Source organism: Amblyomma mixtum, chromosome 10 (genome assembly GCF_055824585.1).
Source record: "Amblyomma mixtum isolate Tamu chromosome 10, ASM5582458v1, whole genome shotgun sequence".
NCBI classification, from domain to species: Eukaryota; Metazoa; Arthropoda; class Arachnida; order Ixodida; family Ixodidae; genus Amblyomma; species Amblyomma mixtum.
The window spans coordinates 180,273,051-180,297,847 of NC_143021.1; positions in this window are offsets into that span (position 1 = coordinate 180,273,051).

Genomic DNA, 24,797 nt, shown 5'->3' on the forward strand with positions numbered 1-24,797 from the left:
GACGTGTTATGCTCATGTCCTTGAGCTTTCACGGGAATGAAAGTCAGCGCGATTTGTTCAGCACACAAGAGTGCCTAAAGATGTGATGTTTCCAGTGTTGGCGCTTCAACTTCTTGCGTGTTTAGAATTGCGGTGTTCTGCCTTATCATAGTCGCATGATCAGGTGCAAAGAGGCCATTTCATTCACTGAGACAGCAACCAGCGTGGCTCTTCGGTTTGATTTTAACGCTCGCAACAAAGCACTCCTGTGGTCAAACGCACCTGGAGTTGGCAGACCCAGAGGACTACATCTACACCATCCTCCATTTTGTTCCCACACTCGCAGCCATCTCGCGCGCGAAATACGAGAAGACCGCGAGGTACGCGGCGAAAGCGTTTGAGAGAAGCCCGCGCCGTACATGCACGCGAAACGCCGCTGGCTCGCGCCGGCGGGCGGCTTCTCTCGCGAGACAAAGCAAGGAGAAAAAGTGCGGGAAAAGCAAAGCGCGCCAAAAGCCATTTTGGCGGGAAACGGACGCCGCCGTCTCTCTGTTTACTTTTCTTTTTTGTTATTTAGACGTTCTCTCGCCCTTTCTCACGGGATCCGCTCTTCTCGGCCTTCGCGGCGCCGCCGACGTTTTCCCTCTCTTTGCAACCGCTCTCTTTCGTGCTTCCTCCTTTCTTCTTATCGTCACAATTCTCCTTTCTCAAATGGCGGGGAAATTTTGGCGGGAAACGGCTGGCGCGCCGGTCGTGGAGGGAACATGCCGGCCTACTGCGCGCGCTTTCGCGGAGGTACGTGGAACGGCGCGCTCAGGAATAACGGCGCTCAGCGGGCGGAGGAGTGGCGGCGTGCGTTTGCGATATGCGAGCAGCGCGCTGACGCGCTCTGCGTCGCCACAGGATGGAAATACGCGCAACTACCGCACTCTATGTTTTGTCGAAGTAAACGCAGGGAAAAAAGAAAATACTTGGAAGCGCGTGTGCGAGATGCGTTGGAGCGCATCGCCAGCGTGACGGAAACAGACCGATTCTTGGAAAGCAACAGGATGAAAAAGCGGTCTGCATTATGCGCGAGACAGCCAGACATTTGGTGATGATATTTGTGCATAGCGGCGGCGTCCAGACTGATAGATGGCGGAGGAAGTCCGTTTCCCAGCTAGTAAGAGCCGAAAGCGAACGTAAAGCCTCTATTTGCAGCCTGACTCGGTGCGCGTGAAAACATGCGAGGTGCACAGCCTGGCAACATCATCAACGAAAAAAATAACTGATGAAATGACAACGGCACAGTCTTTTTTGTGTGTGAACTTACGGGAAATGTTTCTCAAGCTTATTTATGTGTTTTTAGTTGCATTCGCTCTTTTAGTTTGTTTGTTTGTTGGTTTGTTTGTTTGTTTGTTTGTTTGTTTGTTTGTTTGTTTGTTTGTTTGTTTGTTTGTTTGTTTGAGATGCGTAATCGTGCACATCGGTTTTGGGACACCACCGGATGTCTTTATGTAGAGTTATATCGACTTGTAGGCTTGAGTGCGGGTGCATCCATTAAGAGCCGGAAGCTGGAATGTGGCACAGTTGTAAGCATAAATTAAGCTAATAAACTATAACAACAGGCTCGTACAAAGTATCTTGCAGCTTGTGCAGTGGAGAGCGATATGAGAGGAAAGGAACCTTCTGCAAAAAATTGCGAATTTTGAGGTCATTTCACCACAAAATCTGAGACTGACGTTTGGTTGTTTTACGCTGAGAATAAAACTAGTTGCAAAGCAAAGAAAAAACTGTGCTTGTCGCATATAATTATAGTGAAACCAATAAACGATGCTCAAACTTCGTTCCCTCTCGTATTGCTCACAACTGTACATCGCAGTTGTCGCACGGGTCCTATCGTTAAAGGTACACTTACTTCGTTTTCCATCCAACGCAGCCGACTACATTCAGCATTTATTTTCTGTTTTCATCAATTTCAGTTTAGGAGGCTATTTAAAACATGGGTATTTACTTCCCTCTTCGTTCTATTTGCGTTATCTTGCAGGGGGCGAGATATGATTTCCTGCACTCATATTTAATAACTCAATATAATATATCTACACCTCTTAGTTTTTATTCCCTTATTCATAATAACCGCTGAGCCACCGCGATGGAGGCGAAATTCTAGAGCCCCGTGTACTGTGCGATGTCAGTGCACGTTAAAGAACCCCAGATGGTCAAAATTTCAGGAGCCCTTCACTACGGCGTCCCTCATAGCCTGAGTTGCTTTGGGACGTTAACCCCCATAAACCAAACCAAACCAACCTTATTCTTCAAGTAGTGCTCACCGAATTCTTACCAGCTGTCCCGACACGCGAGATCGTTAGACGGCTTCTTCATGCGCGCGTCTCTCATGAATTCGGGTGTTTCAAAGACCATCACAAAAATACTTCGATTCTATAATGTATTGCCGCCATGTTTCGTCGAATATTCTTTAAAAAAAAAACTGACAGGGCTATCATGAAACCTGATGCCAGAAAGCTTACATAGCACTTGGATTTACCCTTGATGATTACTCGGATGTTTTTACTCTAATGAACGTTTTTGCTCTAAGCCGAGCTTTCACACACGCTACAGAATGCTTCTGAAGGGAGACGATGGGGAGAGGACATGGGTCGAGGATGGCGGTGATTGGGTAGGCAAGCTCCCTAATTAGGTGGGTGGGGTGGGGCGGTGTCTGTTGGGGAGGGGAGGCTTGTGGAGGGCAGCTGACTTTCTCATTGAGTCTTCTATTTCGCCACCGCTTTTTCACTCCGCTGCTGAATCAACTCAAGAACAAAGCGGCTTAGCCCAATGAAAAGACTCCTCCTTCCAGCTAGTGGCGTCTGCCGATTGTCATGACCTTGCTAGCGTAGCAATCCAGGGAGGGGACTATTCCCGACCATATGTGACTGCCCTTTTTCGTCAGCCACTGCCTGCATTGTCACGCTAGCAGGTTCATGAAAATCGGCCGACGCCATTGGCTGGAAGGGGGGGGGGGGGTCCTTTGATTGGGAAAAGCGCCTTCTTTCTTGAGTTGTATCTAATTGTAGTGGGTGGAAGCTTTGCAGAGGATTGAGGTAGTTGTGCTGGTGGTGAATGGAGCTTCTGCAGAGTAGAGTTGGGTGGATAGGTGGGTGGATGCTTAAAGTGAATGGGTGTGGGTTTGGGTGAGGAGGTGAATTGAGTGTGGCGGCTAGTGCGTGGACGGCCCCCTAGCTAGGCAAGTGCGGTGGAAAGGTGCTTCTACGGGGCGCTTCTGTAAGGTGGAGGCTTCACTCTTCCAGGCTTCATACGTACATCGCCGCCATTTTCGCCAAGTGCCACTTCTGCTGTCGCAGTAAACAAAATACTACGGCATTTGAGTGATGTACTACGCACTGTACAAGACAAAAAAAAATGTTCGCCGCAACACAGTGTGTAAATCGCATGCCTAACTAAACGAGGGAAAATTTGCAACAAAGTATCACTCAGAGGAACCAACTACTCTGTGGAAACCAGAGAACAAACGTAGACGCGCGTACCTGCAGAATACAAGTGCGTCTTCTGCATAAACATGAACGAATGTCTCCGGCTACAGCACTTTGCGGCCGTATTGTGTGCAGGGCATGCGCCGTTTAGGATGCTGCCTGACCTATTCGCAATCAAGCAAAATTCCCACTTTTTTCATCTCCTTTGTTACGAACAAGAGACCGGCAGAGGACCCTCTTTCCCGCTCCTCGCCAATCTTGAAAGCAAGCCATAATTCGGCCTCCAATCATTAAACTGAAGTTCGAGAAATGTGTTACCAGAATAGAAATTGTTACTATTGTTGTTGTTGATGCCCTCGATGAACAATACTGCACAGAAATAAGTGTCAAGGTGCGAATAGCTTGGAATCCGCGTCTACAAACCAATGACCTTGGCGCCGGCGGCGAGCTGCGTAGTAAGCACGCGAGTCCTCGCGAGCGCTCCCCGAAACCGCTAGGTGGCGCCACAAAGCGAAGCTCGAGAAACGTCGCTGAACGTCGGTAGGCGACGCGGGGGCGCCACCGTACGTACTCGCAGGATCGCACGCGAGCGCTAGAGACGCGAGGGCGGAGGGAGTGGTATGCGTTGATGCTGCGAGAGGTGCCAGAAGAAAACAAAAAGACGGCGGCCATAGTAGGCGCCTCGCTGCATACACGGTGGACACCCGAACGATGCGGAATCCTTGCAAGTGGGCACGTGTGAAACATGTACTGTAACTGCGCGCTGCCGGTAGGAAACAGTGCTTTCGCTGCGAACATTATAATCTCGCTTCTTGTTGAAAGGATCCTTTCTCTTTTTGCTTTTGTGCATCGATTGGCAACGAAAGCCGGTGTGAAAATAAGAACAGAAAATATGCCTTGTTTTTGTGGGGCTGCGTGCTAATGTTGAAAATATTTTGACTACCTAGAAGCCGCATTTCGTCACAATGCGAGGCATTTGCGTGAGCGCTGTCCGTGACTGGCTGGCGCAGGGTCGGTTTTATGTACCGCTATAGAAGGGGCGGTGGAGAGAGAGTGGGAAGAGAAAGGGCTATTCAGTGGACACCATGTATTTCTTCAGCTTTGTTCAGTTCTCACATATAAAGATTACACTTTCCCCCTCCCTGTTTACATCGGCTCTTGGCTGTTGTCCCCTTGTGCTCAGCAATGCACCATCTGGACTTCAGATCAGAAAGAGAGAGAGAAACAAAAGAGATTGAAGGAAGGCAGAAAGGTTAACCAGGTTACCCTAAAGCCCGGGGCTTTAGTTTACTCTTCCCATGGGAGGGGCATAGATGGAGCGAAAGACAAGAGAAGTAAGGTTGAGTTCGCTGTTCCTTCGCGGTCAACAGAAGTAAACAACTCCAGCAATGTGTCGGCGTCCCGCATATTCGAGTCCGTTTGTTCATACAATACTTAATGGTGCAGGTTGCTTTCAGATATACGCGTTCATTGCGAAGAAAAATTCTTAGGCGATCCTTGGTGGATCGTTTGACTCTGTTAACATGCGGTGGTATACTTATAGGTTGGTTGTATCAAAAGTGGGCACACTAAAGTTCCGTATATCCAAAGTCAGTACACTAAGTTCGTTATAACTGGGGTCAACACATGAAAGTTTGTTCTGTTTGAGGTAGCATATTTAGGTTCGTTGCATGCGAGGTGGAATACTTCCGAGGTTACGCACGATAGCGCGTTATATTCGAGGTCCACGCACGGAAGTTCGTTATATCCGAGGTGGCATACGTGGGTTCGTTAACCCCTTAAGAGCCAAATAAATAAAAAAAATATGTTCCCAAATTGCCAAATTTTTTTATTATGTAAAATGCTTTAGTAACGTGTTTGAAACGCAAACAAAATCGCAGAAACAATTTATGGCGGATAAATTCTATTTTATTAGTCATTACCTGGACCCTTGTGCGATACTCCATACCTAACACAAAAACACAGAAGCAACAAAATAAATTCTTGAAAGTCCAGATAGTGCAAGCGGCTTAGAATTGGCGTGCAAAAGATGCACCACTGCTTCTAGGTGCATTCAAACTACATGAGACTACTGTATGTGTGGTAGCGCTGGAAGCATGGCACTGCGCAGAGGGCCTTCTCGCACCACCTGCACCAGACTCTTGTTTCCTTGCGACATGTCGGTTCTTTCTTCTTCTCTGTTGGTGGGATGTGCGACGGCAAGTGGCGCTCACCGAACCGCTTCATATCCAGGGGACGTCCTGGCCGCTTTCTTCTTGGTACCGTTGTCATACGCGCCATTCTAGTGTTCCGCCATCAAGTGTTTCTCCATCCGCCATTCCGCCAACTAGTGTCCAAAATCGCATTCAAGAAAAGCGCCAGTGATGGGACCCGTGCTGCCACCTATGTTTTATGTGGTAAAATACCGTTTAAGAGCTGAGCTCGCCAAAACCCCCTTGAAACATTGCGGAAAAGCTATGACGGCCTCAGCTCGTCATAAGCAAAAAAAGTGTCGATCGCTTGTGACGAGCTGAGCTCGTCACAAGCGATCATAAGCCCGATCATAAGCGCGATCATAAGCTCGTCATAAGCCCCTTAAGGGCTTATGACGAGCTGAGCTCGTCATGAGCCCTTAAGGGGTTAAAAACAAGGCAGTTTCGTTGTATTCTAGGTGAACACACAGAAGTTTGTTATGCTCGTTATGTTGTTATGTTCGTTCATGATCCGAAGGTTCGTTATATCCGAGGTTAACACACTAAATTCGTTATATTCGAGGTGGCTAGATATGACGATGGTCGCCACTTCCGCTTGTATAAGACCCTTCTAATGCTAAAGCATTTATATTGAGACAAGAGCATGCAGCTTGGCCAAAAAGCGCCATGACTTACATGTTTTTGTTTCGCGCGAAGTGAGGTCACAGATCACAGCGTCGGGTAAGGACAAAGTGTGTGCTTACTGGAAAACCGTCGAGCACCCGACGGCGCTGGAGATCGAACCACACACCACCACATACAAGGAGTATGCTCGTCACCAGCAATTCGGGGCTGAAGTCTATTTCACTTGTTTTGAGACGACGATCATGTATTTTGTCCGAAAAAATAAAGAAGCACTGGGTGATCAAGAATGTGCTATCTAAAGATCTCTTGATTCCATGCAGTACTGCTTTAGACTATTTGGCTGAGGTGCTCCGTGCACCGTAGGCAGCAAAAGTCTACGGGGGGCCAATGTTAGGAAAATTAATTATATTGGTGCAGTCACTAGGTCAAACACTTGAAGTGTCTGAATGTATGAGGGGACGAGGATGCTTCGTTCGCTTACGAAGCGGTTACGTCGCGAGGCAGCTCTACAATTTATTTACTGCCGGCAACATGCATCCCGTTCATTGCTGAAGATAGGGCTACTTGTAGACGCATCGGCTGATAACCCAACAACGTGAGACGAAGTGACGGTGTTATCAAAAAACAAGATTGTGGGTAATTCCGCTCTTTTTTTGGACAAACACGGCATTCAGGGATGAAATGTAAACACTCTGTTCTCTTTGCAGCCGCTAGAAAAAAGAGACTGCAGCAGTATATCTTTCAAGAAGCGTAATTTTCTCTCCAAAAAACGTTCGAAGTATTTATCACTTGCCGAGACGACCATTGTTTAAACTATGAATATTTTCGGAACAAACGTAAAGGAAATTGGAATGGCACTTGAACTCCGCCTTAAGGGTGTGCCGTGATAGCCTAATGGGTTAATTCTCATGTATGCAGAAGTAGATTCTGCACTTTACATTCATACATCCCGGGGAGTCCTCATACCCCTCCTGGCGCAGTGGTGCAGCGGCTAAGCGATGCGCCACTGCCCTGGGGTGGCAGGTGCTGCCATCTGTGGGGACTGTATGAGACCCAGGTTGCTCTTCCCGAGCGACCAGTCATTAGTTTAACTGCCACCTGCCACGGTGAAACAGTTTGTTTATTATCCAGTGGGCAGGTTGCGATGACCCCGCAAGGTCACGTGACCTACAGGTGGGCAACCTGCCTCTTCTTATGTTGCTCTATGGGGACCACCTGCCAGAGCCATGCCCGTGATTTGTCGCTCACAACGCCGACCACGCCGGCGCCGACAACACACTGATTTTTCTCGAACGAGGCTTTTAACGCGACAGAGTTAAAAAGTATCCAGACGCCGCTTCAAAGACCGGTATCTGCTTCAACCTCATTTTTTTTCTAGACGAGTTGATCATCAGTGGAAGATCCGAGAGATTAAGTGTCGCACAGATGTTTATAAAACCTCGTGCTTTCCACGGACGATCAATGAGTGGAATAGGCTACCAGCCAGCGTCACTGAGTGCTGCACAGAAGGTCAATTCCGCGCATTTTTATCTGATGTGTGACGTGGCGCGCAGTTGTCTTGCGCGTGTCTTTTTCATTTCATTAGTGTTATTTTATTTCTGGAGCGTGGTTGTCTTCCTTCACTGCATGTTTTTTCCTCATCTATTAATTGTGTGATTGTATTTCTGTTATTACGTGTATCTTTCGGCCAAATGAGCAGAAGTTATTGTGTTTCCCCCCCTGCAATAATGCCCTTGGGCGCTGCAGGTATCTGTAATAAATAAATAAACTTGTGCGAGAAATCCCCTAATCCCATTCGTTGCCTGCACAATTAAAAATTCAAAAAAAAAGAAACGCTTCTTCTCCCAATGAGCCACCATAGTCCTCCAGGCTCAGTCGCTAGCTAGATTCGGTCCCAAATTCCTGTTTATCCAAAACCAATAGGCCACTGTTGCGGGGTCGTTAATTGCCAAAGCAGGAGCAGTAGCAAATAAGGTGCGAAGTGGTTTCCTCAGATCTAAAACCCCTGCATGGGAGAAAGGTTTGCTTGACATTGTTTATTATGTAAACTCTGTTTTGCGTCGAACATCCAAAACTTCAGTATACGTCTGTCGAATTTGTTTCTTGTCTTCTGTACTTCGATTTTTCGCGCGCTTTTTAGAATACTGAGTGATGCAACGACCACACCGCCAGAAGAACTTGCTAGCTCCCAACCGCTGAGGACTCACTTGAAAGCAGGCGCAGCTCGATCTGTCTTGCATATGCGGCTAAAGCTCACGCTATAGTAAACACAGTCGTAACATTCAAGACAATTTTTTTTGGCGCATCTTCCCAAGCCATATCAGCTCATGATTTAGCCGACGCCCGCGCTGTGGAGCTTTGGTTCACCAGGGGCCTTGTTGAAGCGGTCAGTAACATGGAAGCTGGGAATTCATCCATTCGCTTCGGGGTTGGGGTGTGTTCCTCAGTATGACGAAATCGCTGCTGCCATCAGAAGTTGCGATACCTGCGCCAAGTTAATGTTAAAAATATTTTGTATTTTCCTCAGAGGCCCTAATTTTTTGCGCCGCCACAATGGCGCCAGTAAGGCATCCTTTTGGCACTTAATACTTTCATGATCGCGAACGTCCTTTTGCCTGCTACGTCACTCGTTGCTTTTAAACACAAGCGCAGTGTACATACAGTCTGCGACAAAAGTTTTGGGAACGCTCATGCTGGGGGCCAGATTAGTTGCAACGTTTAACAAAGGCGCCTCATATTTATAGCAGCGCCTCCTATTGATAAAAGCCGCCTGCTCTTGATAGCAGCGCACGGAGTATGCATGCCCTCTCAACATACCTGCAGGCATTTCGGGCGACTGGCTTTAATGACAGTGCGGAATAATTTGTTCCGCACATTTGTTTCCACAAAAGGTACACCATGACAAAATAGCGTTTAGTTGAGTGAAGCGCTCATGTGTTGTCCGTCTGTCGCAATGCGTCCGCCTTGCTGTTCGAAAGCTATGGCTAGTATCATGATTTGCTCGCGCTCTAGCCAATCACGGCAGCATGAAACGACAGGTTGCCTCAGTGCAGACTGTTCACAAATCGGTGCATACACGAAGATATACGAGCGTAGATGTGGCTCCAGTGGTTCGCTTCCCAATCCCAACAGGGCTGTCCCAATAATCTTTTTTGTATCTGTAGCTCAGGGGTTACAAGAAAAAAAAACAAAGAAATAAGACGCCTCAAGCAAAGAAATGAAAGCCGCAGTGTTGTAATTCCTTACCTGCACAACACCTCGCACATGCCTAAAAAGATCGGATGTCGCATCAACGTCCGAGTCGTGCTATTCGCGCCCGAGAAGCTGGAAAAACTTTGCAAGACGACAAATTCATTTTAAAAAATTAAGAAGCCTTGCGTAATCAAACAACGCGACCCATTCGTTGCATGTTCATCTGGGGTGGTGCATGAAGTTCCCTTGCAATGCGGGTCCAGTTACATCAAACAAACAGGCCGATGTATAAATGAAATATTAACGTAGCACAGGAGGAAGGTAGGCAATTGCAGGGACGGGAACCTTTCTGTGCGTTGTCATGACTGTGAATTAAAGAATGAAAAGCCTTGCAATCCGTTGTTTGAAGCGTGCATGATACTATGAGCCAGAATGTAAGGGAAATCATTGAAGAAGATATGATTAGAAAAGCGAATGCATCATGTGTTCCGTGTGCTGTGCGATGTCAGTGCACGTTAAAGAACCCCAGGTGGTCGAAATTTCCGGAGCCCTTCACTACGGCGTCCCTCATAGCCTGAGTCGCTTTGGGACGTTAAACCCCAATAAACCAAACCAAACCAAGCATCATGTATCAGCCCACCATCCATTTCATTTAATGTCGGTTTGGTTTGGTTTATTGGGGTTTAACGTCCCGAAGCAACTCAGGCTATGAGGGACACCGTAGTGAAGGGCTCTGGAAATTTCGACCACCTGGGGTTCTTTAACGTGCACTGACATCGCACAGCACACGGGCCTCTAGAATTTTGCCTTCATCGAAATTCAGCCGCCGCGATCGAACCCGCGTCTTTCGGGTCAGCAGCCGAGCGCCGTAACCACTGAGCCACCGCGGCGGGGCTTTAATGTCGAAGAGTCATGATTTCTAAGTGCGGCCACGGGACGTCGGCATGTTCAGTAGGATGACGTCATGAAGGAAGGTGTATATCACGCACTTGTGTCAGTAAACCATTAGTTGGAACTGAGCGCCTGTGCCGTCTGCGTCCTTCTTCGACCTTGTTTGTGCACGCTCGTTCGTGGTCTGCAATGCAACATCAACTCGCTCATCAGTCCAAGCTTTTCCCTCAGTAAATAATGGGATGATGTAACCAAGAGCGCCTCCTAGCTGTCTGGCCAGACATAACAGACAACGATACAACTGGCCAACCTTGAGAGCCGAACCTCGCTTATTGACACTCGTGTGAAAATTTAGCACCTTGGTACGTGACGGTAGTACGCCATCACTCATAATGCAGTCGATAAAATAAACTAACCCGCCTTTTCATTTGGTTTGGTTTGGTTTGTTTCAACACAGAACGAGCACAGCGAACAAAGTTAGCGCTTCGGGTGCTTCCCCCCCATGCCGTTCTCGGCGTGCCAGCGAATGTTGAAAGATTCCTGAAGAGCAGTTTGCGGCCTAGGCGTGCTATAAATGTAACTGGCAGTAAAATCAGGGCCAGCGGCGTCGAAATCAGCGTGCAGTTTATTTGAACCCGTATTGCAACGCATGTTTTCTTCAAGAATACAGTGGCACCAAGGTCAACTATCCTACAAGCTAAACTTAAACGCTTTTATTCGAAGACTCCTAGTTTGACCGGACGTGCACTTGTGAAACGTGCACTCAAAGCACAAAGGGTGGAATTTGGGGGCTCGGATTTTTATGTGTCGTAAAGATGGCGCCGGCGTTCATCCTGGAACATCAATGCATACAAAAGTTTGACCTTGGGAGAAAGCATTACGAAGGAACAGTAAACTGACCGCAAGCTTTGCAGCTCTTCAAAGCCGCTCGAAAATTGCCAAACTGATATTGTAATCAAAGCCTGCATTGGGGCTCTTCCAGAATCCTTGAATCATTTCATGTTTACTGCACCCCTGGGGTTTCGCACGTTGCAATACAGCAGCACATTTCTCTCTCTCTTCGTTACTCCTTCGATCTGATCAGCCACCTATATTCCCTCTGATTATTCATCCATAAATCAGACTAGTTGTACATCTTTGCAGTTAGCATGCGTCTCCACTGGCCCCTAAATCTTGGTTTGGTTAGATTAGGTTTGCAGGGCTTAACCCGCCAAAGCGACTCAGGCTATAAGCGACGCCATAGTGGAGCGGATAATTTCGACCGCCTGGGGTTCTTTAACGTGCACTGACATCGCGCAGTACACGGGCCTCTAGAATTTTACTTCCATCAAAATGCGGCTGCCGCGGACGGGATCGAACCCTAAACCTTGACACTAGACATAAGAGCTATTGCGGTAAATATAAAACTGCCACTCTTTTACAGCGAAAACTGTTATAGCTTTGATTTAGCCATAAAGAACTGTATTCTACCGTGGAATCTATAGCGCCAACCGTAAGACCTGAACTACTTAACGGATTAGTTTAACTTCAGCAATGAAATGTAATTTAAGTTAATTAAATTAAGTTAAATTGCCACCTGCCAACAGTGGAAGATGGAAAAGTGGAGGGAGGGAATCCTCCTCTGAATGATGAGGAGAGAGGAGGGAAAGGGGGAAGGTGGAAGTGGAAAGAGAGAAAGAGAGGATGAGAGGCGATGGATGGCCAGATTAGATTGCTCTGATTCGCATCAGTCCGGCTAGGCTTTCTCTTACAGCTGTGGATGTAGACTCCGCGGTCGGATGCGTGGCTAAATGGCTAATACCCGTGCCACACGGACAGATTTAATGCCATTAAGTGCTTACTGCCTTAAGTTTTAATGGCATTCGTGTGGTGCCACACGCATAAATTTAATGGCATTAGCCGTACTGCCATTCGCGACCTACTGAGTTCCCCACAACTCATTCGCCCGTGCAATGCGTACTCTCGTTCCCATGCCACACGCTGAAAAGCATGCAGCTTTGTTAGTAACAAGTTCCTAACCAGTAGGAAATGGTTAATTTTTACCTTTCAGTCACATGAGGCATCTATACCACATTTTCGATGCGAAGAGCGCCATTTTAACCAGCCTTATTGACAGGTACTCTCGACTTATGTGCTGAAATGCGTGTTTATGGCTACTTTTTCGACTTGTAAAGCAGGAACAGCCGTATTTTCTGGAAAATCGTTTTTGCATTACATCTGAACAACATTCCCGATATATTGTGCTCATTAGGAATGTTTATATTAAGATGAAACTTTTTCACTACCTTGCAAGCGATATCGTCATCGCCACTTTCAATAATGGCATTAAGTGTGGACGTGTAGCACCAACTCCGAAAATAATTAACAAACTTAAGGCCTTAAGCATTTACTGCCATTTCTTGTTCGCGTGTAGCACGGGTATAAGCCAAAGTCGCAATAGCTTTCGCTGATTAACGATTTAAGCCGGTAAGCTTAGCTCTACAATTTTTTTCTCTTGCCCTATACGGTACACGAAGAGTACACAGCGATGGACGTTGCTCTGAGGAAAATTTCATTTTGTTTTGCTTTATGTGTCTCGATGTCCGTTCATTTGGCGGCAAAAGACGTTTATGTTGTTAAAAATTTGGAGTTCAGAAAGGAATATTTTGTCCTGCAGCTAGACTAAACTCGCGACGTTGATAATGACGTCGAGTGTATTAGGCACTCCGTAACTGTCGAGTCAAACAGGATAGTGGTTTGGTCGAGCTTCCGAGACCCGTACAAAAAAAAAAAAGTCCTTGCCGTCACGACAAGTTGCTTTCAGAAATGTCCTGTGGCGCTGATACCTATATTTATTTTCTGGACCTGCTCCATATAGCTTCGCTTTCAGTGAAAGATTCGTCTCCTTTTCTATTTTTTTATACCGCAGTTGTCAATCGATATATGCCAGTGTGTTCTCAATTTCCCTTTAAGGTTTTGTAAGTACGTTGCGGTGGGACTCGGCGTGGATTGAACTAAGCACGAGGGAAATAATAATAAAAGTTCAAAGTAGTCACTTTGAGCGACCGCTATCCCCTAATGACTGGGTGACACTTGGCGCGAACGTTGTTCCGCCTTGCGAGCAAGGGTGCCGAGAGCGCCAATCAGCGGCACCTCCGCACGAGAGAAAGGCGCCTGTCACCGCTCCCGCGAGCCCTCCACGCTACTCCAAGTCGAGGTGGGGGAACACACACAAGAGGCTGACCGCGCTGCTAAAACAAACATTTGGGTCGAGTCAATCACCCGGGGGGCGACCCTACCGCCGCGTTGCCGCCGAGCTGCCAGGGAGTGATGGAGCCGCTTCTAGCAGCGCTCACCGATGCCGCGTTGTCGTTCATCGGAGGATAGCGCTCATCCCTGAATGAGTGTCTATGTGTGTGTATGTGTGTGAGGAAGGGGGGGGGGGGTACTTTTGCCTTACACCCAGTTAAAGAAAATTCAGGGGAGGGGTCACTTTGTTGACGTAAAGTGCGGTGAGGCGAAAGCCTTAAGCGCAGTGTTGCTGCTTGTGTCACTGATATGTGGCTGAGATGTTAATTAAGTACATCATTGTTTGTGAATCCTGAAATCTGGAGACACTGGAGGGCGTTTGGGAGGCACCAGTCTGATTAGATGCCTTTCTGCAAACACTCTCCAGCGTCCTAGACAAGGAGAACTACACATGCGTTGGCAGGAAGTAGCGTAGCCATTAGCACGCTCGGCTGCGGGAGGATAGTGGTTCGAATTCTATCGTGCGCAAAGATTTTTTTTCAGGCCTGACTAGAAAAAGCGTGACATCTCTGCTCACAAGCTTCTGCTGACAACCTTCTGTCGACAACGATGAGGCATTAAAGGCTTTCGCCTTAATAAGCACAGCTGATGGTCGGGATCTCGCTCTGCTAAATGCGACCGCGTTATCTGTCTACAGTACGATACAACTTAAAGAAACAACAGTTGCTAACACTGAGCCACGGACCGCGGCGTACTGTATTACTCAACTGGCCAATCTCAATAATAAGAGAAATCAACTTTTTAATTTTTGACTATATTAAACAAGTCAGGTATCAAAATTCTAGAGCTTACAATTTTTCCCTTCTGATTAGTTTTTTATTTCGGTAACAAGGAAAGTTTTAACAACGATCTACTTTTTTGTCGCGGAGGAAGTCTGTATGGCGGTCGCGAGTGTGGGTGGAGCTTCACTGCAGACTTCAACTGTATCCAACAATAGTGCAAAGCGCGCCACAGTGGCACCGTACTCCCTGCTGCGTTTTGTGGACAAACGGGGAGGGCCAATTAATGCCAGTGGATCGGGTGCAAATGATGCGAGCTCTTAAGTGAACGTCTGAGCAAAGTTACAAAACGGACGATGCCGGTTATTGAGCACATTGACAAACAGAGTGTCGCTATTTGAAGGCGTTGGCAACATAGAGTGTTCTGAAAGCACGAGATTGAAGCTGTACGTGCAGTGCACACGTCGAGACGCCGATGACACTGTGAATGTGAACGTGGAGGACGCTTGCGATCTGGCGTGGCGTGGTTCGGAGGATGTGATCTGGGTATATCTTGCACTGTATGCTTTCAGAGAGAAACCAACACGAATGTACAGTCTTTGTCAAAAGTAGCCAGGCTGCATGGTTTGCTTCTAGCTTGTGTAGTGGAGCCCTTGTGACTTTCCTAAAGGTCAGAAGTGGTTGTAAGGTAAGAAGACCCCCGTCCTTACCTTTAACGAGCATTCCAGCTTCAGGGAAGCTGTAAGGGCTCCACTGTACGAGGTAGAAGCAAACCACGCAACCTAGTTACTTTTGACAAAGATTGTACATGGTGCGGTGAGGTAAGGTTTAGGTGCGGTGTGGTGCGGTGAGGGGAGGTAAGGTAAGGTGAGCTGAGGTGAGGTGAGGTGAGGTGAGGTGAGGTGAGGTGAGGTGAGGTGAGGTGAGGTGAGGTGAGGTGAGGTGAGGTGAGGTGAGGTGAGGTGAGGTGAGGTGAGGTGAGGTGTACTGCCACTGCAGCTACGCTGAATATCGCAGACCGAACCGAACGCTGAGAGGTACTAATAAAACATTCGAAAAATTAGTGCCGGAGAAATCATGGCCGAGGCGTGCAGTGAGAGGGTTATGCTGCACGATATATAGACTTTCAGAGTTTGAATTCAACCACCGAATGCCGCCTGTGCTCGTTCGACTCCTGTGACGGAGGAAAGCAGAATCTAAACGAGAGGCTGCCCTCTGCGGTGAGTGACGAGCAGAGGTTACAGGCCTTCGCGAATAATGCGAACGGCGCAGCACCTGTCCCGAGGGGCGCCCTGTCACGGTTGTCGCCAGCAGCTGAGTCTTCGCAACTCCCTTTAGGATCCGTCAGAGCCTTGAAGCGTTTGTTCGGCACCACAACCGTCAGCGACGCGCCGCTCGTGAGGATAAAATAAAAATAAAAAACGAGTACGTTCAGAAAGCGAGGGGCTGAGAATTCGCCTACTCACAGTGGTCGCTCAAGTGCCTTTCGTTTTTCTTTATTTTTTTCATTCTTCGAGTTTGAAATAAGGGTCACGCCGCATATCGGTACCACTGAGCCTCTCGCGTGCTTTGGCCTCTACGGAAACAGAGTCACTGTGTCGTTAGGCTGGGGACCTGAATTAAAACAGCGGCCCGTAGTGGAGGGTCGGGGCAGCAAATAGAAACGGGTTGAGATGCTAAATGCGAACACCGAGGAGGTGAGGGAGGGCTCGCTGGCATTTCGAACCTAGATTGTTATTGTGTTATAGTTCGCTACTATTCTTTCGTGAGCTGTTGTGGGGCCTCTATCGACGCCTTCATTTCGTTTTATTTTGTTCCTATAGTCTTTTTTTGTCGCCTGGTATGTCTGTGACAGTGGCCCCTTTCCTTGACCCGGCTAACGATTAATTACTCTGGACAGGCCCGGGGTCAGAGCTGCCAGCATTCTGTGACACATCTTTTTGGGTCGTCGATCCGTATAAGAGTACGAAAATAAGCGCAGAATGTGCCTCCGGCAACACACGCTGTTCGAGACCCGAGTGGACGAAAATGTTTCGCTCGGACTAAGGTAAATGCCAGGGAAAGTACATATAACACCGCCAGTATACATCTCCTCCTGAAAGCGCTTTCCACAGGCAAATCGAGTCGTTGAAGTCAGACTGATTTCTCGATGCTACAAACGACCGTTTCTGTCTCCCAGCTTGGTAATGGCTATGCACAGCCTTGGTAACATTATAAATAAAACAGAAATGCTTGCAGGTTTCATTCACTAAACTTTACTCGCAAAGGAGCCCCAAGTGTTTATTTATTTATTTATTTATTTATTTATTTATTTATTTATTCAACATACCCCTAAAGGCTCTCATTCGAGGGTATTACATAGGGGGGGGGGGGGGGGGGTCACATGTAACAGGAACATTGTTAACAAGCAAATGAACAATAAATAGGCTAAATATAACATGGGAAAATAATTAAGCACCAGAGAATAAAGAAACAGGCTAGTAGAAAGCAATGTAATAACAGGTTTAGGAAAACAATAAGGCATAACAGAACGCAATCACATACATTTCAATGAACAGTATATATTTCAAATGCCAACGTCGCTGCGGATGAGATCGAGAAATGTGGAGGCGTTAGATTCAGTGGCTATGTGTGCTGGTAGATCGTTCCACTCTATGATAGTGCATTGGTATGAATGACTTCGCAAATGCAGATGAACGACACCCGATGTGCTTAACTTTGTGCGGATGGTCGAGCCGTGGAAAGAAGGCTGATGGTGATAGGAAAAAATCGTGGTGGAGCGATGGATGGTGATACAATTTATGGAAAAGAGCTAGTCGTGATAATTTGCGGCGGAAAGACAAGTCTTCTAATTCGGCACGATTTTTTAGGGCAGTGACACTGGTAGTATGTGAGTAGTCTGAAATTCTCTGAAAGAGAATGCTCACTCTGTGGCATTCCTCAGTTCTTTTGAGCGCAATTTTGGGTTTACGTCAGGAATCAAAGGAATAACAAAGAAAGACTGCAGCCTAATTCTAGATTACCCCACCTTTCAGCTGTATAGGGCTTGTCTTTCCCGTTTTTCGTTACGTTTCAGTCACGGGACCTCCCATAGAGGTCCATCCATCATTGGATGGGTCGAACCTCCATACAGTCGAACCTCCATATAATGAAATGGTTTGCAACGAAATAGTGGGTATAACGAATGAATGGAGGTTCCCTTTGGATGCCCGATCAACACTGGCTATAACGAAGGTACGGCTATAACGAAGTCATCGCCGGCCCCCTTCAATTTCGTTAAAACGAGTTTAAACTGTATGTAGGTTTATTACGTTCTCTGCACTATATTCTATAGGCCATATTCTGCTTCGTCTATTACTTAATCCGCTTTGCCTTGTTTTTGTTCCAAGTGCACATGAATAGCGTGAATAACCTGACCTCATAGCAAAGCCCCTGCCTACGTAGCCCCGTATACGGTTTACGCTTACAGGACGTCGGTGCTCTTTATTGTTATCAAGGTGATCTCGGGCCGGGACAGCAATTCGGGGGAGCTGAACTGTTTTACAGATAAAGTGTCTGTGAGCAGGTGCGCAAAATCTTGTAGCATAAACCATGCTGCGTCTGGATTACCCTGCTGCATGAAATTCTAAGGAGGTATTCTGTTATACAGCAGTATGAAACAAACCGTGCAAGTCTCCGAAACCAAGGAAAACATGAGAATATTTCTATCAATATTTTTTTCATTTGTGTTATTCAGCGATGTTAAGCACCTTAAGGCTCCAAGATAAATTGATTGGAAAGTAGAACAGACAATAACCACAGGCCGAAAGCGGGATCCGAACTCTCGACCTTTCTCGACCGAAGTCTCGAATTTCGCGCCCGGTGCCAGCTGAGCTAAGGCGGCGGGTGCTTACTCTCGGGGGTATTTATGTTGCCTGTAACGTATACTCTTGAGAGTGTTCACCAGCGCCACCCTCGGCCATAGCGGCGGACGTAGTACGGCCTGTATTACCGCAAGTGTCCCGTGGAACAGGCCATCCCCTTATCTGTCGAGCGCACAACAACGCGGCATACAAGTGGCGTATATTTCAATAAAAAGAACACGATTGCCAGTCCCACGTTGTTAGTAGTTTTGTAGATGGTGGAGGCCAACAACGTGCGAACGCGATGAGGGACACGTGACCGCGTTCGTGCCTTGATCGCGTCCTGGGGAAATATTCTTCTTGAAGGATCGGGCCCCCGCGAAAATGTTCGCCTCAGTTATGGGAACGTCGAGCTGTGGGTTGTCTGGCCCCGAGTAATCGGGGAAGGGAACTAGGGGCGGACTGGGGTCGCCAGCATATCAGGCCCACACTCGGCCTACGATCTCTGTGTCCTTTGCAGGGTCAGCCTGTAGGATCCGTTCGATCGTCTTGCTGTTCTCGCCTTTAGTGCGATCGGGGTCGATGAGGTATCGGATTAGGTTCCAGCTTCGGGCGCTGTCGAGTTGCCCGTTCAGGTTGTCACATATCTGACGCCATTTGCTACTAGTGAGCTCTTTAGCATAGGCTTGAGTTTTGTGGTTTAGCTGGGCTAAGCGGAGTTTGGGGTGCCGGTAATGCTTCTGGCGTTTCCAGCGTCTAGTGAGACTCCTTCGAGCATCGATCCTGGCACCCCACCGGAACTACTCGTGAAAACAATCCGTATCGTCCGACCGGGCCTCCAGTTAGCCTTTGTGCAGATGTTGGACAATACGAGGTCAGTGCTCTACTGGGTCACTGGCGGTAAACCCCCAAGATACCTCTACTATACGAATGCCTGGAATACCATGTCTATCTATACCGAAGAACTAAGCTCATTTGCAAGCGGTGCCCCTTGCGAAACCATCGCACAGACGTATGCCCAAGCCTAACGGGCAGACCTGCGTGTACTGCGGCCAACCCGAACCCGGAGAAGCCCGCGAGTATGCCAAGGCCTGCAGCTTCTGCAGCGGCGACCACCCCACGAGGGAACCGGACTGCAGTAGTCGGTAGCAGCGGCCTGCTGAGTAACCCAAGACCGAGAGCAAAACAGTGGGTTTCACCACCAACACGGAGACACCACCCAAAAGTGACCACTGAAAATTACTCCCCTCCGCTGAGCAACCACACTGTACACAAAAATAAACCTAAAAGGGAGTATAAATGGTGGCGGCCACCCTTTTTACTCCATTTGTGAAAACATTTACTCCATCACATTTACCCAGTCATATTGAAAATCCAAGCCTTAATGAAGTGAATATGAAAGCAAACACTGCCATTCCAAACTACAATTTGGAGTATTTTCGTCTTTTCTGCTCTGGTTTTGAGTCAAATATAGCGTTGTGCATGACCGCAAAAACTACCCAGTGTCTCCTTTTCAGTTTTTAACTACTGATTATAATGTTACATCCCTTATATACGAACGTAGCCAACCAAGCGAGCTCGCACAGCAAAAGGATACAAGCAGACGACTCCTGCCGCCTACGCCGCCGCTGGGCTTGCCGACGGCGAAAAGAATGTGTGACGCGGAGTTACGTTAGGGCAGCGCAGTTTCCCAGGTTGGGTAGCCGGCGGCCCGCAGAGCTACTGCCCGTTTCCGCCGCTGTCACTGCTGTAAGAATGAGCCTGAATGAGGATAAATAAACATGACGCCATTTTTGGGATCCATTTCTGTGGGTAGTAAAAAATTACTCCCTTATACTCCAAAATAACTCCCTTATATAAGGGAGTAAATAAAAAACACCATACATATGGAGTAAAAAGAACCTTCTTTTGGGTGAGAATTAGAGGACAAGCCATTTACTCCCTTTTGGGTGTTTTTTTTTGCTAACAGTGTGGGCCTCCTTCGCCTCCCACTGCTGTGACGGCCATGATCTAACAGGCTGTATCCACGGCTACGGCTAGCTTCACCGCTAGATTTGAACAACTTAGCGAGCATTAAGAGGATATGAGGAGCGAAAAGGACGCGTGGAAACCGAGCAATGAGAGAAGAGAGAGAGATATAGAGAGGGGGAAAGGCAGGGATGTTAACCAGAAAGGTTTCCGGTTGGCTACCCTGCACTGGGGAAGGGAATGAGGGGATAAAAATGGAAGAGAAGAGAGAAGGAACGAGAGACAAAGTCACAATCTAGCAAGCAAGGCAGTCTCTCGGAAAGACAAAACATTGTCTTCTGAGCCTTGATGGTAGTCGGCTGTTGTGGCCACGGGCCGAGGATCTTGGGCTCTGTGAAAGGGCGGGGATAATCGTAAAATGTTGGGCAGATTGGGATCACAGATCCCCAGAATGGGAAGCGGTGGTGTCTGAAATCCGGGACTGGAGCCCGCGGGCATTCCACTGAGAAATAAAAGCTTGTTTGACTTTCTTCGGAAAAGATAGTTCCGGGGGAGCCATGGTGTCTTCTATTGTAGAGCTGCAAGAACTGGCAGTAGCGCGTCCAGTACTTGCAGTGCGCTGTGTGCTACTGGCGTGCGTAAGCTGGACAGCAGATCACGCATGACATTCATCAGTGACGTGAGGATTGGAATCACTTGCATATCTTGGCCAAGGTCGGAATCATGCCTTTTGCCCAGATCCGTCGTAGGTGACGCAGACATACGGTGCGGCAACGTACTAGACGCAGTGCGCGCTCTAGGCTTTGGTAGTGGTGGCCACGTGGTATCAGAGACAGCAGGTCGTGAGTCACCGGTCGCCGGGCTTTCCTGATTTGTTGTCGATGGAGGCGGACAAACTGCAGTGCCGCTTGGGGTCTTCTCTTCGAAGGTATTTGTTTCCTTCAATAACCTTCGGCGGCGGCGCGAACGACGTCGTCGCACCTTAGCAGCGGCTTCTCTGTGGGTGGAATGGTCACGCACTATTTGCTTCAGTACCGCCCTCTCGGTCTTTAGGCGAGGGCAGTCCTTCGAGGAAGAGTCATGAGGGCCACTACAGTTGACGCACTTCAAGGCAGTCGCGCGGCAACTGTCGCCGCTGTGGGGCTCAGAGCATGTTGGGCACACGATGGAGTTGTGACAGACGCCGCTCACATGGCCAATCCTCATATATTTCCTACACTGTAGCGGCTTAGGTATGAATGGACGAACTGGGTGACGAAAGTGCCCAACCTTCACGTATGATGGAATGCAGTCACCCTTGAACGTAAGCTTGACGCATGTAGACCTTCCAAGGCGCTGAACTTGCATTATGGAAATGCTGTTGGTTGCCCGCTTGATTAAGATGGGCAAGTCGGCGTCAGGGATGGCGATGTCGACGTTGTAAATTACGCCAGCCGTGGTTCCGCTGTCTTGTAGCATAAGAGGGCGTACACTGAAATTGCCAAGTTTGGTGATGGCAGCCAAACTGTCTAGCTCGCTTCGCTTCATGACATCAATGGCAATGATGTTCTTGTGGGGGTTTATTCTAACGTCTTTAATCCCTCCTGGTACGAGACTCTCAAGAAACACAGAGATGGCTTGCCTGTTTAGTAGATTCAAGTTGTCCGTAGACTCCAGTGGCACGAACAAGGCTGTATGTGCCTCGGCACTTCGCGCCCTGATGATCGTATCCTTACTTGAGGACGTCGTTGACGTCGACTCAGTTTGTCTGCGCAGTCTGCGCTTGGCCTTCTTACTAACGACGGGTATGAACCCATCGTCGGTCGAGGAGTCACCACTTCGAGGAGCCGAGTAGTCATCACCGTACACAACGGTGTCCTGGCTGCTGGAGTCACTCGGGGCGTACAGGCGCTTCCTCTGGGCGGCCGTTGCCGACTAACCGGGATCCACAGAAGGCACAGCGGCCTCCACTTCCATCTCCGTGACACAAAGGGAGCGGTGCCTCCCTAATTATGACGCAAAATATAAAAAATCTGCAGAGACATGAAGCCGGCGTTCTGACACCGAACAACTTCTTTCTCTTTCCCACCCTTCCCGAGCAATGAACTCGCGAATAAGATATAGGTTTCACTCCTGCCCCCGCGCAACTTCCTCAATCCGCGGAACTTCCTCAACCCGAGGAATTTCCACAACCTGCGGAAGTTACGCAACCCGCGGCCGAGGACTCCGACGTCGAAAATCCTGTTCTCAGAAAGCGCGACTTGTCTGATCTTTTCACATCCTGAGCGCAAGACCAAAACGAGAAATGCAATCAGATCCTTGATGGCATCCACCGACTCGGCACTCAATTCGGCCTCCTTAATGGCCCGGTCAGGAAGCTTGACGAAGGCTTCTGCAACCGCCACAAACGTGAACGGTCACGCAGTCACGACCCGGGAAACGTCAAGAACCATGGGTACGGACCCCCAACATGGCTGGCGTAACCCGACCACCCGGCCGGCGGACACCATAGGCTACTGTGTGTGGCAGTGGAATTGCAAAAGCTTAATTCAGCAACAAATATGACTTCGGCGTTCATGTCACCCACCTACAAAGCAAACCCGAAATAATTCTTCTCCAAGAAGTGAACAACACCCCCAAAGTGATTGGGTACGAGACTCGTGTGGATGGAAACTTCAAAAAGGTGGCCACACTCACAAGCAAATTGGTAACGACGATCAAGCACACAACTACAGTCACTGCAATCGAGCACATTCTCATTGATAGTACTCCCCACGGCCGACGCCGACATAGTAGCCTATTGATCTTAAATCTGTACAGTCCCACGTGCTAACGCAATACCGATTTCCAACCTCTCATCAAGGAGGCGAAAGTTCTGGCCGGAAAAAAAAATGAGCTACTCATTGCAGGGGACTTCAGTGCACCCCATCGTGTGTGGAAACCACAGCAGCGACTCAGGATGACAACACAAATGCCATCGCATTAGCGGCGGCGGCGGCGGAACTGGGAGAAAATGTAATGACGCATCACTCCAGGAAAACTAGGTCAGCTTATGGCCAATAAGAATGCAGGATTTTCGTCACGTGTTCGACTGTTCGCCAATGAGTAAAATGTTCGACGTGTGGGCGTGCGATACAGGTCTTCCGGCCTAAGAGCGGGCTAATTTGAATGGATAGAGGTGGTGATTCTTGAACGAAAGGGAAGTTGCCAGGCGTAATATGGAAGACGGTATAGCAGCCTCAAGTACTCCGCTGATAAAGGGAATCTTTGGAGGGGGAGCGTTGTAGTTCTGGATTTTTAGTTCCTTTTCCGCGCTTCCCCATATTCTCGAGCGTTCCGCTGCACTCCAATTCCTGGCCACAGAAAAAGCCGCGAGTCCCGAACCGCGAGCTCCGGTGGTAGAGAGCCCTTCTTTCCTTTTCAAGTGTGCCCCGGCCACGCGTCACTCGGTTCCAGTTGCCTGCATTCCAGCCTTTAGGGGGCTTTTTACAGGAACTGCTGCATGGGCACACTAATGCTTGGTAATACCGTGCACTGCTGCGGAACCCGTAAGTAGCAACTGATCCACGCGCGAGGGAGAAGTGCCCCCTCCGCTATCCGCGTCTTTCCACTTGACTGAGCAAGTTGCCACCGTTGCGTTCACGCACTTCAAACACGGCAGACATGCGTAATTAGCGCCAGCGAGGATATCACTTAACGAGCTCTAAACGTGCATGGAACGATAAAGTTAGCGTTCCAAGAACGTTCAAGCCTCTTGGCATTTCTTTGCTGTAGGCGCGGCAGCGGGCAGTGTGCCTTGAGCACAACTCCTGTTCTCGCAGTACTGCACGCAACTATCCTCGAGCAGAAGAGCAGACGGCACGCGCACACGTCGTCTGCTCGAGCGTCGTCTGTCGTCCAGAATTAGAGCCGCAGTGAGAAGAGCCCTGAGCCTCGGAGGCATCTTCGCTCATGGCGGCAAAAAATAAACCTTCCCCCACGCGCCGCCAGGGGCGCTTCGGGCTTTAGTTGTGTTCCGCTGGTCTCGCTCTCTGCAGCTCTGTGTGGGTACATTCAACCCGATCTCGTTGGGCGTTTCGTTTCTTCTTCCTCTGCGGCCCGTGTTGCTGTTTTGTTCCCAGAATTTGGGTTGCTTGCTTTTTCGAAGATAAGCTTTGCTGATTTCGGCTGCACTACGTGCGTGCTTACCGGCTTCTCTGCACTAGCGTCTACTGCTTTGATGACGGTGGAGGACGACGAGACAGCTTAGGTACTTGTCGGCCTAGCACTAGGTACTCACTCTTGCCGCGGGCGGGTCGGAATTAGACTCGGCATTGTTGCTCGCGCGACCAGTGAAGAGAAAGAGGTTTGCAGAGCGTTATATTGGAACAACGTGGCTTCTTATTTTGAAGATGTTCTGAGGGGGCCACGCTTTCCTTACCTCTTGGCCCAGCCGTGAGGGAGTCAGTCAGTCGCTGCATTGGTCTTTCAGCGGTTGGATCCGCCGTCGTTTGCTGTGAATAAGCCCCTGGAGCGGTAGCATTCGTTAAGTTGCTACCCTAGTTTGGCTTCCATAGTTTTGCCCTCACGTAACAGCTCAAGATCCGCGCTCTTTCTTTCTTTCTCTTTTCTTTCTTTCTTTCTTTCTTTCTTTCTTTCTTTCTTTCTTTCTTT